This window comes from Stenella coeruleoalba (genome assembly GCF_951394435.1).
Source record: "Stenella coeruleoalba genome assembly, chromosome: 18".
Lineage (NCBI taxonomy): Eukaryota > Metazoa > Chordata > Mammalia > Artiodactyla > Delphinidae > Stenella > Stenella coeruleoalba.
Genome location: NC_137164.1, coordinates 55,712,656 through 55,725,824, shown reverse-complemented (window position 1 = coordinate 55,725,824; position 13,169 = coordinate 55,712,656). Strand labels below are relative to the sequence as shown.

At 34.2% G+C, this 13,169-nt stretch overlaps 1 long non-coding RNA gene across 1 annotated transcript; it reads left to right on the top strand.

Annotated features, from left to right (window-relative positions):
* The first annotated feature begins 5,626 nt into the window (after nucleotides 1-5,626).
* Nucleotides 5,627-11,827, top strand: LOC307176733. The gene is made up of 3 exons (XR_013824875.1): nucleotides 5,627-5,794; nucleotides 9,688-9,794; nucleotides 11,790-11,827. It is a non-coding gene; the product is annotated as an uncharacterized lncRNA (long non-coding RNA).
* Nucleotides 11,828-13,169: the final 1,342 nt, after the last annotated feature.

The window sequence follows — 13,169 nt, the reverse complement described above, 5'->3', positions numbered from 1 at the left end:
TAGCACTTATTAGAGTTGTAGTTTTTCATTTACCTGTGCAATGTTCTCTGCACCCATTCCTAAATAGAACATAGAATATGTTTGTGTTGTTCAGTATACCTCCCAGCACTTAACACGAGAGTTAACACATGTTAGAGACCAAAATACTTTTTTGAATGAACGTGTGAATAAATGAATGTGTACATAAATAAATGAATCTGAGCTTGGGTGGTTCTTTAAATAGACCTACACCACTCTTAATGTGTATTTGTGTATATGTGTGTGCAGTTCCTTAACACAAAAACGTTCAACAAACTCCCAGCTCTGTAGACTTACCAACTTCTTATCCTTACAGTTTGAGATAGCATAACTAATATAAAATTCATCAGTTTCTTTTTTTATATTATTACTTGAATAAAAACAAGTATTTGTATTTTTCTTAACTAACCCTGTAATCATATGTATTATTCATGGAATATTTGAATAAATTCCTGTAATAAATCAAGGCAGCTTTAGTTGTAAATATAAGTAGTTAGTCTCTTCTCTCCTTATTATCAGTGGTGTCATTAAAAAGAAGCTCTAGAACATTCAGAATTACTGATTTCTTTGTCAAAAATCTAGGTAGAGGGAAAAATCATTGCAATATGAAAGAACTAATAAGAACTTACTTTCACTTTATCATGCAAATGAGAGATCAAAATTTTAAATCATAACCTATTCTCTGACAGACAATAAGTATTAAATTAGAACATGTCAACTCCTTTGAAGCGTTTTTATTGCTTAGCTTCTCCTGTTCCTCACTAGTATCAAATAAAATACACAGAGGGAACACAATTGATAAATCAATTGTCAGTGTTAGATAATTAGTTCCATTATTCCCAAATTTAAGTATTAAAATTTAATATATCCATTACAAAATTGCAGAATTGTAAGAATACTAAGAAAGTTGATGCTCATAAATACAGTGCTTAACTGAAAACTATAATTAAAATTTTGAGAAATAATTCAAGACATGTGAAAAGACCCCAGATGCTTTGGGTTTAAAGATTTTGATAATTGTTCATGCATATTAGGCATTTTAAAAGATCTTTGTATACTAAATTATTTTGAAAATTGTCTTCATGTATCTTATTTCATGAAAACAACTTTTTTAATATTTCAATGAGTTATTAGACCAAATAATAAATCACTTTGAAATAGGATTAAGCAAATAAAAAATAAACGTTTTCCCAAAGATATCACAAGTATGTCTTTAGTAATCTAAAAAGATTGTATCCTGTTATTGTATACATTATCTTTCAGATAAAATATTTTAAAATTCATTTTCAGTATATTCTTGTTTTATTCAGTTCCTTGACTTCTCTATGTGTCTTGATTTTTTTTAATTGAAATATAGTTGAGGTACTATATTGTTAGTTTCAGATGTATTACATAATGATTTCACATTTGCATATATTACAAAATGATCACCACAGTAAGTCTAGTAATGAGCTGTGCTCATACAAAATTATTACAATATTATTAACCATATTCCTTATGCTGAATATTACATCCTCATGGCTTATTTCTTTTGTAACTAAGAAAGCTACACAAGGTGAACTCTTCTGAATTCAAAACTTTCCTCTTCGTTTTGCTAACTGAATGACCCTTGGTAATTTGTTTAAACTTTCTGTTCTTCATTGTTCTCATCTGTGAAATGGGGCAACTAATAGTACCTACCAATAGAGCTGTTAATAGCATTAAATAAATTAATACAAGTAACAGTGCCTAGAACATAATAGATACTAAATTCTTAGCATTTATTGCTGTTTTTGTTCCATTACGTTGCTGAAAAAAATTTTTTGATTAATAAATAGGACAAGATAGACAAGGTTAGGCTTTTGCTCAGTATTGGATACACATTCTTTGTTAGGTATAAAAATAATGAATGCATAGTCAACTAAGTTGAATAGTAGCATTAATGTCTTATAAAATGTGAATAGCATATGGTTTTAATCTAAAAATACATTGAACATTTTTATTTTTAATACCATTCTTAACTTGGGGTAAGCATTCCACTTCTGTCACTTGCTAATTGTATGTTCTTGACCTCTCTTTTCCCACCTGTAAACTCTGAATAAACAGAGTTACTTTTTCATATGTTATTGTTAAGAAAGTTATGTTTTTATACCAAGTCAAAATAAATGCTCACTATTACTACAACTATTGATACATTAATGATGAAAACCACAAGTTAGGCATCACCACAATAGACCACCAAAATATAGTGGCTTTGATTTCTTAGTTGAAGTGTCTTTCAAATTCTAGAGATTAATCTGTTTAATATAAATAGCTAAAGCAAGCATAATAGATAAAATAATTCCATTTTTAAGTGCTCTTACCACAAAAACAAAACAAAACAAATAAACAAAAAATAAAACACAGAGTAGGCGGAAACATTTGGAATAACTGATATGTTTGTTTGGATATTGATTATCATGATGGTTTCATAGGTGTATGCTGATTACCAAACCCATAAGTTATATAGATTAAATAAAACCATTTTTTATAATAAGTTATACCTCAATAAAGGTTAAAAAAAGGAATACATTTTTCTGATTTGATAATATTACTTACTTACATAATTATAAAATTCTACTTTGCTTAAGTGTATACATACTATAATGTGTGAAGGAATAATTTTTTTTATTAGGGCATGCTGTTGCCTAATTTGGTAGATATAACTAAGGTGAAATTGGGGATTTCTGAGAGGAAGATGTTAAGCAAGCATAATACTACCATGGAACCCATTCCATGTATTTGAATTGTCCATCATACATCTGAAAATAAGTAAATTAGGAAAATTACCTGGTGAATAATTCAGTAAATTAATCAAAATGACATTAAAGAAACTAATAATGAACTCACTGTAAACTCTCCAAATGTGGACAGATGGTTGATTGACTGGGTTTTGTGAATTTAGGAGAGATTTATATTAGCACTGTGGTGAGTTAGAGTTTGTAGGAAATACTCTTTTGTTGTTGATGGATATTGACATTAGCTTTGCTTTTCTAGATATAATTTCTTCTTATTAAGAAAAGTAGGATTAACGTTGTACTGATCATTGCTTTGAGATTAGCACCTTCTAGATAGAGTATGGCATCATATGGAGGAAACAGACTTCACATGGAGGAAACAGTCATCCCTGCACTGCCACTTATGAACCACTGTGTTTGTTGCTACCAATGTGACAATTTGGGCCTGTTATTCAACATAAAGACCTAGAAAACAACATTGAAATAGCCCCCCACAAAAAGTACTAATACCTATTACTTCTGGGGTTTATTACCTATTTCCTTTAAGGAAACTTATCATCAGAATAAAAAGCAACAATTAAGTCCAGACTAATAGGAAGAAATAATTTGCTAAAATATAGAACTATCTGTCATAGCATTCCTTTGAAGTCAACATTATTACCAAGTAGATGGAAAAATTGAAGTACAAAGAGGTTAATCATCTAATGACATACGAAGCCATGAGCTAGAGAGGATAGAAGACCATGATTACCCAACTCACTGGTTCTCATGGTCAGTAAATGAAAAGGGAACTACTGAGTGCTTTCCCTGTATGACATATCTATTGCAAATAATTAGCACTAATTAGCACTGTTATTCCACTTTGCAAGGCTTAAGATATTTTTGGAAGCCTCGTCATTTAGAAAATTAGTGTTTGGTATTATTTGAAGATATAGTTTCCCGGAAACTCAGGACAAAATATTCCCCTGCAAATTACTCTTCATTTTCTTGGGGTTCCCAATGAACTATACATATGAGGGAAAATAGTAGAAAGGAATCCAAATGCAACTTTTCTAGTCCCTCTCCAAGGACCTGTATCTTCCTCTACCCAGCTTTGGTAAAATCCTGATTGTTGTGTATGGTTTTAAGGGAAGACTTTTATCTTCATGCACAATACAAAATATAATCCTAAGGGATAAGTTTGTCAAAGATAGGAAATTTATCATTGTGACAAGGCAGATCCAGATCAGCTCACCTATCCGGCTACATCGAGGAAAAGGGAAAAATATTAGACCAGTTAGAATTTTCTAGATTCACCCACCACAACGGCTAAAAAAAAAAAAAAAATGCAAGAGAGGGAGAGAAATCATGTGAGGATAATTATGCATTTAAAATTGAATGAGCAGCCTATGTTACTTTAATAGTGCCATAGAAAAATAATTTATTAATTTGCAAATCCTGCTGGCCCTAAAATCACCCATAAGCTTAATAAATCACCCAAAATCTAAGACTTAAAAAAGCTGTTGTAATCATGGTTCTGGTTTATTACAGTGAAAGTATACAGAGTAAAATTAGCAAAGGGAAAAGGTACATGGGGTGAAGACCAGTAGAAACCAGGGACAGTCCTTCCAGTGTCCTCTCCCAGTGGTGTCACAAAGATATGCTCAATTTTCCTAGTGTCTGTGTGTGGCAAAATGTATGAGGTAATGCCAACCAGATGAGTGCACCTGAGTCTTGTAGTCCAGGGTTTTTTGAGGGGTTCAGTCATGAAACTGACTGAAATTAACTCAACTTATGTCCAAGCCTTCCTCTGGAAGTTGCACACCATCAATAGACTCCAATTTCTGATATAGTTACATCAGACATATTGTCATCGAGGTGGAGAGAAGTATTCTTGATGCTTCCTACTCTGCTATCTTTGCAGAATCCTCTATTCTATTATTTTCACTTAAGTCTTCTCATGCCTTACAGATTTGACTCTCCCTGTTACACTGTAGTTATTTTTTGTCATGGTATCAGCATTTTGAAACGATGAATATACATCAAGAGGATTCTGTTCTTCAGAGTTAATTTGCCCTGTTCAGTTTTCTTTATATTTAAAAAATATTCTCTTATTCATGATGATAGAGAGCCTGCTACAGTGTTTGAAGTTACTGAAGAAAAACATATTAAAGCAGAGTGACAAGCAGTGACACACCAAAGTGAAGTTGTCAGATAGAAAGTCAAAAGCCAAGATTAAGTAGAGACTGAGAAACAAAGTTATAACCAGCTTTAGATATATCCAAAAAAAGAAGAGACCAAAATCAAAGAGTTGAGAACAATGTTTTTGCCCTTGCTGTTGAAAACGCTATAATCTTCACACAAACATTCAATTAACAGCATGATGACAGCAGTTGAGGGGTATCTAAGTCTGGAAATAGAAACTGGAGTTCTACGTGTTCAGTTTAATAAGCTTTCAGAGTTTTAAAATAATATTTCTAAGATAATCTAGTTAACAGAAAAATCAAATTATGCAAACAGGCCTCACTCTCTCAAACAGATTGTTTTTCAAGTTATTTTTTCTACTTGGAAATGTACCTTAACAGTTATTGTCACACATGAAGAAAAGAAATTATTTTAAAGGGAAAGATTGTATTAATTATTTTATGATAAATATTGATATATTTGACAATTATTTGCCTTGAAGCATATAAAACAGTAGTCAATAAATAAAGTGGTAGGATTTGTCTCAAAGTTAAATGATACAGCAAAGGCCATATCAAGAAAGTTTGAACAAGAAATAGACATATATATTACCATCTAATCAAAAGTTTTACTAGATATCTGAACTACAGGAAACATAAGTTTTAGGGATGGCTAGAACTATGTTAAAATCTTGCTTCTAACACTTACCATGTGTGTGACATTTGATGACTACTTAAGTTCTAATCTTCTGTCTCCTCTCTGATGAATAGGAGAAAATAATGTCAACTTTCAAAGTTGCTGAAAGGATGAAAATAGAAAATCTATGTAAAGTGGACATTAAAGTACCCAGCTTATAGGTAAGCCTCAAAAAACAGATGTGATAGCAGAACACATTTACTGCTTACATGCTGTGTACATGTTCTAAGTAATTCATAGGAATTAACTCAATTATCACAATAATCTAGAACTTCTGACAATTCACTGCTTCCTGAATGTACCTTAAGTAAAAGTAAAACCATCAACTCTCACACAAAATCATGAGTGTTTATATATTTAGTCATCTAGTCAATCATTTAATAGATCTTAGCAAGAAAGACAGTTACAGGTTCTGGAGACAGTAGGACTCAGTTCAAATTCTGGCACAGATACTCATTCAATGAGGGAACTGAAGCAATTTATTCAGCCTCTTGTCTCATAAATTATGTGTAACAGAGTGATGAGTTAATATAGTCACAGTTCTTCAACATTTCCTGGTGCATTGTAGGTAGTCAATAAGTGTCATTGAATGATGTAATTATTATTACCAGTAGATGCTGGGACCTGAGTGCATTTATCAGCATATTAACATAAGGGTATTCAACCTCATGGGGCAAGTTAAGTATACTAGCAAATAATGGTACAACGTGTTGTTATGGAAAAGGTTGTGTGGGATATAGGAGAGGTACAGGTGAGGGAATGGGAAGTTCTACTGAAGGGACCTGGGTAAGGAGTTAGGATATCAGGAAAATTTTAGAGGTAAGAAAAATCACAAGATTTGACAGAATCTGAAGTGATTGGGGGACTTTATGTAGTTGGGAATAGCAAAATTGGATGGACGTTTGGCAAGATATGCAGCTGCAGACACAGGCAGGAGCTAGATCAGGGAATTCCTATAGGATATACTGAAGACTGTATCCTTATAGGCATTTATGGGCCTTCGGTGTGTTTTTAAGTAGGAGATAACATAATAAATATTTATCTTTTCAAAAATGTATGCCTTTAGTGTAGAAGACACATTTCCAGAGAGGTGAATGAAGAAAAACTGACAATAGAGGCAGGAAAAAAACTTGGCTGAGTAAGAGACAAGGACCTGGAATTTTCCAATGAAAGTGGTAAATAGAAAGGATGAAAAATGTTTTTTAGATGGTGTAGAAATAGAGCCAAAACTACGTGGTCAACAAGTGATGATTCCCCTATAGAGAGGAGGAATATTCTAAGATGGACCCCCAAGTTTCTGGTGGGTGAAAACAGGTTGTACCACATACCACCTGAGTGATCTAGGAGATGCAGGTTAGAGGATAGATAAGTGCCTAGACATACATACAGCTGTAGAGGTAACTAGTTACAATCGTGTGCGTGTCTGCAGCTCACGGGAGCAGTCTGGTCTGGAAACACAGCTTTGTGAATCATCTGCAAATAGAAAAGCCACTAAAGAGGGTGCAGTCTCCTTGGGTATAGATGATAAGAGAGAGAAGAAAATTTGCAGTAATTGTATGGTGCTGGGATAGTGCTAAAATGCCATTGAAAATTCATCCAAACTTAAATCTCCTGATGGAAGAGTTCTCTCTCTTACACTTTTGGATTGTACCTTTCTTCAATCCACCTGGCCTATGAAAATACAGCTCTTTGGATAAATAAATTGATACATTTAGTTTATTAATTTCCCACTGGCATTTAACATTTTGGCTTTAAATATGAACCTTATACAGAAAGTGTTTTTGTATGGTCTGTACAATGTTGTCTTGAAAATGAGATATATTTTCCTAATGTAATTGCCAAGTACATTGTTAATACTTAAGTGTATCTGAAAAGCAGGTGTAACACAACTGCCCCAATAACTGATTTGGACCTCAAATTGAATCGATTATTGGAGTAAACCAAAAAAACATAGTGGCAAATTTGGGAAGATTTGGATAATCTAGAAATAAATCACCAGAAAAAGTGATGAATAGCTGTCTTTCTTTCCTTTTAAAACTTGTTTAAATAAAAGATGCTGAGGTCAGTTCTATTTTCCTGGTACAGAATGGTGAGCTATTTTAAGGGCACTTCTAATGACTTAGTCATATTTTTATTGCGTTCATGTTCACAAGTGGCTGAGCACTGATCACCTTTGGATATGTAGCAGTGAAGTTAAGATTTCCAGATCCCAAAGATGTTATCTTTTCTAAGCTACAAAATGCCACCTAACACAGAAATCATTTCTAAATCCAAATAAGTATTTTAAAGTGTCGTGAATATCACTTTAAGGTGACGGTGATAGTTTTCCTCATCACCTATCACTTGTAAAGGACCATGTGTGTACAATTCTCACAATTTTTTATCACATCTGTTTTACACAGATGTAAAATATGAGATGAAACTAAGTTGCTTAGGGCTCCCATTTAGTGAGAGCCAGAGCAGAATACAAGCCCTGTTTCTGAAGTCCAAACTATTTCCATTATGCCTTTTATGTACTTCAAATGCAACTTCCCTTAAGTAAACCTGATCCTTCTCAGTAGACTAAATAAAAGACACTATTACCCACCCACAGTCAACCAGACACTGAGGTATCTTAGATACCTGCTTTTCTCTGTATTTCCAAATCCACTTTATGAACAAGTCATGATATTTAACCTTCTTAGCCACTCTAGAACATGTCCCCTCCTTTTCATACCTGCTGTTTTGGGGTAGAAGAGGGTCCTTAGGTCTTGTTTATTTTATTTTATTTTATTATTATTATCTTCTAATTGCTTTCTCTCTGCTAAATAGGACACTATTTCACTCTATTCTTCACACTTTTATTAAAATAATATTTATAAAAATACCACTTCATTTCTTAAAATTATGTGTTTCTCCCTATTGCCTTGAGGATAAAGTCAAAACATTTTAACAAGGCATTCAAATTCCACCATTTCTAATCCCAGAACATCACTCTTGCCCATGTCTTGACCCCCAGAACAACATGATCCAGTCTCACTGACTACTTAGCTCATGATATAGTTTCATGACCTGCAGTCTTTGTTCATGCTTTCCCACTACCCAGACTGTGATTTCCCCATTCTTCCTCCTTGTACACATCTACTTAAAGTTCAACATTCAGCTCAAGTTCTGTCACCTGAGAAACAGTCCTTGCCTCATCCTCGGCCTCAAGAGGAAGTAGTCACTCACTCCTATTTGCTTTGTGAATTTTCTAACATTATTTATAAAATATTTATTTTAATATCTGTCCTAGACCGATCAATTGAACACTTCTTGAAATGAGAATTTTGTTATTCTGACCACCTAGTAGAATCTTTGGCCATGGTAGCAATTCATTAGATGTTCTTGAATGAATGAAACTGTCTTTATTCCAGATCAACCTCATTTTCATTATTCTTTCTGTGGGAAAATTTATCAGCATCTTCTCTATTTCTTTGGAAAATTTGTACATGTAATATTTATTGCAAAATTATCTTTGTATGCTCAGGACAATCATCAAGATGAGTGTGTCTTGAATCCTTTACTTAAGAATTGTATGATATAGTTAGGTTTCAGATACGTCCATAACAAAAGAAAATACAACATAGCATAATGTAACATGAGGTGGACTTTGGGAAGTACATGATTCTGGAGATACAGCTTTGGGCAGTGGAGAGATTGCTTTGTGAGTTGTGCAAACTCCATACAAGTTCCTTTGGCAATATAATCACCTCACTGCCTCAAAAGCACAAAAAGAGTTCCTCTCTACTATCTTGAATCAATTCCATGGGAAAACTACCACACCTGTTGCAAAGACTGGACTCTTAAATGCTCCTGTCTTTTAAATGCTGTCTCTGTGTGCTGCTCACCCTCTCTGTCTTCAACGACAACTCTCAGAAGGCCTGGGCAAGAAGACAGCACACTTAATCAGATTTAGTCTGGGTGCTAGATTCCATTGTCTTCCAGCAAACATTTAACGAAGAGCAAGCACAAGCCCAAAAGCAAAATAAAATTAAGCTTATGGTCTTAATCTCTACTGGGTGTACTTCTGCAGCCACTTTTCACTCCTGCTTCAGTACTTTGGAGTTTTACCACACCGAACCAGAGTCCACTCACCCTGCCATGCGACAAAGCCAATCTACCGATACCAGGTTGGTGAAGGTAAGTATGGCATTTGTCTCAGGGCACAGCAAGGAGAACAGGCAGCTCATGCTCAGAAGACTGAACTCCATGATGGCTTTCGGGGAAGGGTTTTTAAAGGCAGTGTGAGGGAAAGGGTCATGGGGTTCAGGATCAACTCTTGGACATCCTTCTGATTGGTTGGTGGTGAGGGAACAGGGTGGCATTTCAGGAGTCAATAGCATCAATTTTCTGGTTTCAGGTAGCCCTCAGCATCAATTGTCTGAGGGCTACCTGCTGGTGGTCAGCATGCAGTCAACTTCCTCCACCTGGTGGTGGGGTTTTGGTGTCTGTAAAACAACTTAGGGATGTATGTCAGACTTATCTTTACCTTTGAAACAAAACTGGGAGTCCCTGTGACTGATTTATTGTTTAAGTTATGGTGATTCTCCTGCCTGGCTGTCCTGTCTTTGTTTCTGCCTTCTTTACTTCTTCAAGCATTCACTGGTAGGGAGGTCACAGTGTATTTCCATAGCCTCTTTTCCCAATCAACAAGCGGGGACACAGAGGGGTCTGTCACTGGAGAGGGCCCTACATGGGCCTGCTCAGTTTCAGGAGTATAGCTCCAATTGGCTTTTAATCCTTAGAATGGTCCAAATCATGTAACTTTTGGGCAACTTAGGTTGTATCCTCAGGCTTTTTTGTAACCATGTACTTTTCCATCTCTGCTTAAGACAAAATACCTCTAGTTTTTTGAAATATCCATTTCTTTGGAATGTTTCTGAAAGCTGCAGGAAACAACCTAAATATACCAATATTATTAATTTTTCCTTCTATTTCACCAGCCTAAGCACGTGGACTGCCTTCCAACTTACAGCAGGAAACTATTTGACTCTTTTGCCACCCACCTCATATTGTGCATCCCATATTTTCCAGCCATCAGTATCTGAGCCCTTGCCACCCACTTTTTCCTTACCTGCAGCAAATCAAAATATTCCTTTTTTTTACATTTATGTTTGTTTGTTTACTCACTTATTTTTTAGATTGCAACTTTAACCTTTTTAACGTGCATACAGACCATCTGGGGAGCCTGTTAAAACCCAGGTTCTGAATCAGAAGGTCTGGTGTGGGGCTTGAGATCTGGCATTTCTAACAAACTCCCAGCTGATATCAGTACTACTAGGACAGGACTACACTTTGCTTAGATTCACATGCAACACTACTTCTCTCTAGTAATTACTCTTTACTGGTGTTTTCTATTTAAGATAGCCAAATTTACTCTGGCTCATTTAAATAAAAGGGAATTCATGGTTAAACCACATGCCTAGAGTGACCTGGAGGGTTGAATCAAGAGACAATTGTCTGTTGCTCTAAGAACAAATCCCCGAATAATCCATAGGACTCAGCCATAGAAGGAGTTGCTGCCTTTGCCAAGATTGGACAGAATACTAAATTTGTCACCATAAACACTGTTTCCAAATCCTGTGCCTCTCCAAAAATCAAGAAGCTGCTATCTAGCTCCTGGCTTCTAAACAAGATCACCTCTTCCATAATCCATAACAGCAAAGTAGATTTTCCACTCCCTGTGCCTCTCAGTGCATAATTTATAATGAATCCAAGTTTCATGAGAGTGCATCTGATTGACAAAGCCTAAATAACTCATCCTCCTAAATATCCACAGTTTGATTACAAAAACAGTATGAAATATAGTTCTTACCTTTCTTCTTTCTTCCCTCTAAGAGCCTGGCATTGGAGTGTGATAGTCCACAGTCTTCATCTATCACAGTCAGGCTTTCCAAGAGATAGACAATCTCCAATAACTGCTTAGATGGCTAAGATAAGATAGAAAGGAGAAAACTTCCAATAGATTGATATGCAGTTATTTCATGAATTAATATAAAGTAAAAGGTAGTATTTAAAGTCAAACTGGGACATCTATATTTACAAATTTAAAAAAAACACAATAAAGTCTTTTACTCAAATAAAGTATTTAAGCCAGAAGGAGTAGTAAATAGATTTCTTATCTAAATACACCAGGTTAAAGGATTTCTCCCCCTGTGACAGCTTATTGCCAGGTAAGGTTTTATAACTATATATTACAAATTCAATCTCTAGATTTATAATTTTTATAAACTTGGGTTAAATAAATGATCTAGTTTTAAGTCTTATAAACTCTGAAAATATTAAAATGATTTACTTTACATGCTAGATGTTAACAACCAAAATTTACATGGTTTTACCCAGAGAAGGGGAGCTATGAAAAGCCAATAACTGTTTTATGACTGTTATTCAGAGGCATTAGGTTTGGTGCCCAAAAAGATTATACACGTGAAAGAGAAATATATCCTGACAGTCAACATTTTAGAGTGTTTTATTATTTTTTTCTTTTCCTCTTTTGTTATTGTCTTTGATTTTACAAATGTACATTGCTTCATTTGATAAAGGCTAAGTCACTAAAATTGAAAGTAGAAAAACCCAACAAACGGTTAATTGCTCTGATTTGCTACTGATTAACATATTTATCAAATAATACAGCTGATGAAAATTTGGACAGCAGTTTAGAGATCTAAACATTTTGTAGATTTCCTTTATGTCATAGTCATATTTTGTTTTTATAGAACCAGCTGCATACTGTTTACTACCTAAGCTGAATACTTCAACTGTTAGGTTATTGCATATTTTACTGATTGAAATGAATATATTAGTAGTTAAATTTGCATATACACTGATTGTGCTGAATATTGTGCAAGTGTATATGTTGTTAAGTAAAAAAAAAAAAAAGTGTTTAAGTAGTTACTTCTATTAAGGAGATTTAAAGCACATGACTTAAAATTAACCCAGCCATGAAGATTTTACTTGTTACTTTTCTCTTAATCTGTTATTAACATGAAATTTTGCTCTGTTGTCTTTGAATGACATTATTGGTCACTTTAAAATAAAACTGTTGTTTTGATTTTCTGGTGTTTTTGTGAAGAGTGCTTGATTGCTTCAAGATAAAAAAAATCAAAACCTCATTGGCAATACATCTTCTGTGATTAATATTAATATAATGGAGATATACATTCTAATACTTTAACTCTTTCGTATAGTACAATTTAACTGAGATTTTTATTAATGTAATTGCTATGAACAAATGACTTGGAAGGATGGAAATTCTATTAATTTGCTCTCTATTATGTGCCAAGTTATCAAAAATATTTTTTTTCTTAATTCTTTCAGCAGCTGACATCATTTCACAGATAAGATAACAAACTCGAAGATGTTTAAATAAAGTCGCTGAAACCTACACACCATGTAAGTAGTGGAGCTTGGACTATAATCTGGAACCATCCAGATTCACATCCTCTGGCTTCTATTCCACCATTTATGCCCTTGACTAAAAAAGGCTTTTTAAAGATTCAAATCTCTGTCACTTAC